This window comes from Myotis brandtii, unplaced genomic scaffold (assembly GCF_000412655.1).
Source record: "Myotis brandtii unplaced genomic scaffold, ASM41265v1 scaffold456, whole genome shotgun sequence".
NCBI classification, from domain to species: domain Eukaryota; kingdom Metazoa; phylum Chordata; class Mammalia; order Chiroptera; family Vespertilionidae; genus Myotis; species Myotis brandtii.
Window position 1 is genome coordinate 20,403 of NW_005367431.1, and position 7,243 is coordinate 27,645.

At 45.5% G+C, this 7,243-nt stretch overlaps 1 protein-coding gene across 1 annotated transcript in view; it reads right to left on the reverse strand.

Moving 5' to 3' along the window:
* LOC102263030 (ornithine decarboxylase-like) overlaps positions 1 to 549 on the reverse strand; it is a 5,130-nt gene extending 4,581 nt beyond the window's left edge. Inside the window, 2 exon segments of the mRNA XM_014546750.1 lie at positions 171 to 250; positions 465 to 549. The gene's annotated coding sequence lies outside the window, so the exon portion shown is untranslated.
* Positions 550 to 7,243: the final 6,694 nt, after the last annotated feature.

A 7,243-nucleotide genomic window follows, 5' to 3' on the forward strand; every position in this document is an offset into this window, starting at 1 on the left:
AGTGGCCAGTAGCTGAGCTGGGACTGGCTCCTGGGCTGCCTAAAGCAGCCACTGCACTTGCAACTGGCCACCCATCCCTGAGAATTAAGTGAGGGCCACCTACAGCCTCAGCCCTTCTGTTTCAGCAGTTGGGGCTGCACCCATGGGCCCCACTCCACCCCCAGACTCACCTGGTGCCGATCATCACCTGCTTCTTCAGGCCCAGCACAGGGGACCAGGACCTGTGTTGTCTTGGGCTTCAGGTAAATCCCTTTGGGAAGAGCAGAACTCAGCTCAGATCTCAGGCCAGGTGAAGAACCTGTGAAGCTGTCCCTCCAAACCATGGCTACCACCACCCACTCAGCCAAAACTTCCCAGGTCTGAGTGGGCCACACAACAGGCCCTCAGAGTGAGGTCAGACTCCCATTATAAATGAACACCAGTGATGATCACAGTAGAGAGACCCTGGAAACCCAGTCACCCACCTTCCCACCTCAAAGATGGAAACACCGTGGGCTCAGAGGTCTTCAGACAGATCAGCAAAGCTGGAGTGGAGCTGCGAGTGGAACCTGACCTTACACTCCAGTCGAGGGCTGAGCAAGAGCTGGTCTTACCTGGTGCCGTGTCTCTGTGCTCCCTGCACATTTAAATATCTGGCTGGGAGACCCTCTGAGTCACTTGGTGTCCAGGCCCATCCCTCCACCTCTCACCGCCCTTTCTCTCCATATGGGCTGCTGAGGTCTTACTCTGTGACCTGCTGGCACTCCCAGGATCAAGCCAGCTTCCTGAGGTCACCTCGCCCCTGTGATGTCAGTGATACCTCCCGCAGGCTCCCCCACCTCTGTGATGACCCAGAGTCTCCGTTTCCAGTTTCTGGGAGTTAGAGCAGCAGGAATCCACTGCTGCCCTGTCTCTTCTCTTGTGCCAGCCCTGCCTGGCATCGTCCTGCTTGAGGCCTCCTATAGCTTTCCCTCCCAGCAGGTGCCAAGGCCCCACCTGACCGTCATCTGCAGACTCTGGGGATTTAAAAATCCAGGAAGACGCCCTAACCAGTTTGGCTCAGTGGATAGAGCATCGGCCTGCGGACTGAAAGGTCCCAGGTGTGATTCCGGTCAAGGGCATGTACCTTGGTTGCAGGCACATCCCCAGTGGGGGGTGTGCAGGAGGCAGCTGATCGATGTTTCTCTCTCATCGATGTTTCTAACTCTCTATCCCTCTCCCTTCCTCTCTGTAAAAAATCAATAAAATATATATATTTTTTAAAAATCCAGGAAGAGGCAACAGGAAGGGCCTGGATTAGAAGGAGGGACTCAGCCCTAGCCGGTTTTGCTCAGTGGACAGAGCATCAGCCTGCGGGCTGAAGGGTTCAGGGTTCGATTTTGGTCAAGGGCACATGTCTGGGTTGCGAGCTCGATCCCTAGTAGGGGGTGTGCAGGAGGCAGCCGATCAATGATTCTCTCTCATCATTGATGTTTTTATCTCTCTCCCTCTCCTTTGGTCTCTGAAATCAACAAAAATATATTTTAAAATTTAATTTAATTTAATTAAAATAAAAGAAGAAGAAGGATGGACTCATTGTGAAATCTGGCACAAATCCCTTAACCTGCAGGGGACTCATCAATTTCAGTGGTACAATGACGGGAGGGGGCGAGAATGAGCAGGATGAGGCCTTCTGCTCTGTGATCCCAAACAACATGGTAAAGTCCATGACTTTTAGAGAGACCCACACCCACACCCACACCTGCCCCAGACTGGTTCACGTAGGACTGACTTCTAGCTTCTTTGTACGTTTATAAGGCTTCAGGCAGATGGTCTCACCTCCGGGAGGCTCAGTTCCATCTGCAGATGTGGATATTGTCCACAGTACCTCACAGGTGTTTCATTATCTCACAAATAATGAAACCAAGGCAAAGAGAGGAATCACAATAATAGAATCTACTTACTACAGTGGTTCTCAACCTGTGGGTCGCGACCCCTTTGGCAGTCGAACGACCCTTTCACAGGGGTCGCCTAAGACCATCCTGCATATCAGTCTTGTGGCTGCCCTCCATCTATGAACACCCCCTCCTCCACTACCTCCCCTCAGCTACGGGGAAGCAAGAAATGGACCTTCCCAGACTCCTTTGTAGCAGGGATGTGTGAGGATGTGACCTGGGCTCTATCAGATTCATTTGCCGACATGAGGATCAGCTGGTTATAAAAGTGACTGCAGCAGCATGTGGGTAGTGAAATAGTAGTTAATATAATTATTACCTGTTCTCACCCAGAATAATCTGATCTCCTAGAAAATCAGGCTTTGGGAACAAATGTTTGCTGACACAGAATGGCACGAAAGGCACATATTGGGGGTGGAGTGACATTTAAATGTATGAGAGAATTTAGAGGAATAAAAGAATAAGCTCAGTCATAATTTATTGGCACAAACATGATCAGAGAACCAGGAACTATCTATGACTGAACTATGAAGAATCCCTCATCTCTTGTAGCTGAAGAGATAAAGAAGCCAATCACAAAAACTAAAATCAAAGCTTAAGAATATAAGTTGGCACATTACAATGCTGGTTAAACTACAGCCTTACTTCACACACGTGCACGCGCACACACACGCACACACCACAAACAAAAGATATCAAATAACCTACAAGCACATGAAGCGATACTCAACGTCATTAGTCATCAGAGAAATGAAAAATAAAACTACCATGAGATGCCACTCATCCTCGCTAGCATGGTTAAGATGAAAGAGGCTGGCAATGCCAAGTGCTTTGGAAGATGTAGAGCAGCTGGAACTCCCATTCCTGCTGTTGGGAGTGCCATTGCTAAGACCACTTGAAGAACCTCTTTGGCAGTATTTACTTAAGCTAAACATATACCTACCCTATGACTCAGCAATTCCTCTCTGAGTATATACCCAGAGAAGTAAGAAATGCCCAACAAAAATATGTCCACAGCAATATCCCTAATTGGACACAACCCAGAAGTCCATCAACCATAGAATCTATATATATAAAAGGCTAATGTGCTAAGTGTCCAACTGTCCAACCGGTCGCAATGACACGCACTGACTACCAGGGGGTAGACGCTCAACGCAGGAGCTGCCATGACGCCCACTGGCCATTTACAGAGAAACAGCACCGTGGACCTGGCGCCAACAAACCAATACTTAGCTTCCCCCAAGTGGGACACAGGCCCCACCACCACCCTGGAGCGACCGCCCACCAAATTGCAGCCAATACTGCCAAGACCCCATGGCACAAAATGTGGCCCACAGCCCAACCCAGGCCAGAAATGGTCACTGTGGGCTCTGGGTAATGACATCACGTAGCTATACCCAGCTTCCTCTCCCTAGTGACCAGCCTCCTTGGAATTTCTTCAGCCTGGGAACATGACTTGCTTTATAGCCAGGTGCAAACATTTTACACTGTAACCAAAAGTCTGTGAAGCTTTATCCTGTGCCTCATCTCATTTGATCCTCACAGATGTCCTGGAGTAGGTAGATAGGAGACTCAGTGGAATCCTATTTTCTTTTCATTAGCTGGAAAACAGATATTTAGAAAGCTTAGAAACTTGACCAGACTGAAGAGAAGCAAGAAATGGTGGACCTTGAAAATGACTTCAGGTTTTTCAGAATATAGTCAAACACTGATGCAGTTAAATATTTTACCCTTTGTTCTCCCTGCATGATCTATAATAATAATCTGCTTTTTGTTGATATTTACTGCTGTGTTGCTGACAATTACCTGAAAAAGAAGTTGGGGTGCGTCACTGGGCTGGAAAAGTTTAGCTAAATCAGAAAGCGGGTCTAATTAAGCAAATTTATTCTATATATATATATAAAAGGCTAAGTTGATTCATGCTTGCGCAATACATATAAAGCTCTCACTGGCACCAATTGTATGCATGTGTTTCGACCTGTCATTGTCGATGATGAATTTGGTTGACACTTCTATTATAGAGAAAGTGCAAATAGCGATATTAAAATATTTCTTCTAATTAATTTCCTTTCGATGTGCACAAATTTGTGCACCAGGCCACTAGTTGATCAATAAATTCATGTCTATTTCATGGAACACGACACAGAAATGAAAAAAAGATCCAATGCTAAATGCAAAAACATGAGTGAATCTCATATACCTAATGTTGAGCAAAAAAGCCAGGCCCAAAATAATGACACATATATACATACTTTAAGACTCCACTGATAGGAAATTCAAACACAAGAAAAGTAATCTATGCTGACAGTACTCAGAAGAGTCAAGACCTCTGAGTAGCTGCCAGTGACTGGGAAAGGGTGTTGAGGGGGCCTCTGGGTGCTGGAAGTGTTCTATAGCTTATAATCTTCATCTTTATCTTATATATGTAATCTTCATCTTTTTACATTATACATACATGTATATGTACATATAATCTATATTCACATATATATAGTATATATAGTCACACAGCTGTACACTTACTGAAATTACATAACTATATCAGGCCTCTGATCTTCTGTGAAAGTTGAAGGATTGACTTTGAAAGACAGCATCCTAAGAATTGTAAGAAAGACTTATGGGAAGATTTAAAAGTCTCAGAGTATCTTAAACCCACAGACCCATTATGAATCCGTTGTCAGCACAAGTAACCTTTAGTCCTGGACTGAGGAGGCCCTACCCCACTGTCTAAAGATCTTTTCATAAACGGACCCAGGGTTCAAGCAATAGTCACTCTCTTCATGGACCAGCCCACCATCCCCCACTGCCCAGGTGCTTTAACAGAACCCCCAGAGCACCCCAATTATCAAGTCAGACCCTAGGAAGGAAAACTGACATGCCCATATAACCTAAAGGTTTTAACTACTTCACATGAAGAAAACCTATAGAATCTGTGTGGGAATGAACTCTGAGGTGTTAGACCTGGAAGGGAGGAACATCATTTAAGATCAGAAGATCAATTATTCATGAGTTCTTACCCACATTCTGCCCTCTAGGCACGAGCTCAACACCTGGAAGTGGTTCGAAATGTTTGTTCAGTCCATCACCTGAACCTGAACTCAGTGGCAGCATGGGTAAATAAATGCCATAAACTCCCTCGTCATCTAGAGGAAGGAACCCAGAGATTTAGAAAGAATATTCAAATAGTTCACTCACCACCTAACCATGAGGTCAGAAAACACAGCTTCTCCAAAGACTGAGAAATGTATTGAGAATCACATCAGTGACGGGAGCATAGGCATCTTTGAAAAGCACCGTATCAGCCAGAGATAAAGAGGGAAATCCTGCCCTTGAAATGGACTCTCTGTTTTCAACGGGAAAGATGAGATGAGGTCCTGGAGCATCATAGAGGCCAAGTAACAGCACTCCCCCCAGAGGTGATACGGTTACCGTAGTGGACAGCAGGGCCCTAGTGGAACCAGAATGGCCAGGTTTGCAGGGGTCGACAGTGTGGCTCATGGACCCTGGGCTCTCCAGGACAACAGGAGTTCAGCCTACTGAGACCCCATCTGATCTGTTTAACACAACAGGTAACTCCAGGTATACCGATGCCTTTCAAAATAATAGGCAGCCAGGCCAGTGTGGCTCAGTAGTGGAGCTTCAACACATGAACCAGGAGGTCATTGTTCGATTCCCAGTCAGGGCATATGCCCAGATTGCAGGCTCAACGCCCATTGGGGGGCTTATGGGAGGCAGCCTATCAATTATTCTCTCTCATCATTGATGTTTGTATCTCTCTCTCCCTCTCTCTTCCTCTCTGAAATCAATAAAAACATATTTTAAAAATTTGTAATTAATAGGCAAAGATAATCAAAATATTTAGTATAGTCATAACAAAGGACTTATTGATTGAACCATAATTGTGATAAAATATAGAGAGAGAATAGAAGAGAAATACAGAGATATAAAAGAACTAAAGTTCATACCTCAGTCAGTATATGATATTTAAAGCAATAAGTAATTAAATAGCATCACAAGCTTGTTATCTGGAAATACTGAAGTAAATACCACAGGGACCTTGATAAAATTTAAAGTGACCCCTCTCACCCTAGCAGTTTGGCTCAGTGGATAGAGAGTCAGCCTACAGACTGAAGGGTCCCAGGTTCGATTCTGGTCAAGGGCACATGCCCGGGTAGCGACCTTGATCCCTAGTAGGGGGCATGCTGGGGGCAGCCAATCAATGATTTCTCTCATCATTGATGTTTCTATCTCTCTCTCCCTCTCTCTTCCTCTCTGAAATCAATAAAAATGTATTTAATAAAATAAAGTGATCCCTCTGTGGGCAAAACCAGGAGGAGGGGTGGGTGCTCAGGCAACTTTTTTTTAAATAATATATTTTTATTGATTTCGAGCCCACAACCCGGGCATGTGCCCTTGACCGGAATCGAACCTGAACCCTTCAGTCCGCAGGCCGACATTCTATCCACTGAGCCAAACCAGCTAGGGCCAGGCATCTATTTTTGATAAACCTCAATCTTACCTGGCATCATTTACCTCAGAAACTCTTTAAAAATTAGGCAAGCTCTCCCTCCTGGGAGCACACCCACATCTTTCCCTTCCCCCTTTGCTTCCCCACAGGCATGCATCTCCTAAACTTTAAGGGACCCCAAGAGTCTTGCCACCCAAGAAGCAATAGGCAGCCGCAGCTCAGCCCGGGCTAACTCCCTGAACCTGTCTCCAAGGCCCCCTTGCATTTTTTTTGTTGTTTTTTGTTTGTTTGTTTGTTTTTGAGAGAGAGAGAGAGAGAGACAGAGAGGAGGGAAAGGGAGAGAGAAAAAAAACATCCATCTGAGACATGGATCAGCTGCCTCCTGCACTTCCCCTACCAAGGATGGAGCCCAAAACCCAGGCAAGTGCCCTGTCTCAGTATCAACTTGCAACCTTTTGGTGCATGGGACAACGCCCAACCAACTGAGCCACACTGGCTAAGGCTCTCTGACTTCACAGTGAGCCAAAGCAGCCCCGCCTAGGCTCTTCCTAGAGTTCCTTCTATCCTAAGCCCTTCTTGTTTCATTGTTCCCAGCTTTAATAAAAGTACTCTCAAAATAAAAAAAAAATTAAAAAGTTGCCCAGCCAGTGTGGCTCTGTGTAGAGCATAGACCTATGAACCAGGAGGTCACAGTTCAATTCCCAGTCAGGGCACATGCCCAGGTTGCAGGCTCGATTCCCAGGAGGAGGCATGCAGGAGGCAGTAGATAAATGATTCTCTCTCATCATGATGTTTCTATCTCTCCCTTCCTCTCTGAAATCAATATATATATATATATATATATATACATATATATATTTTT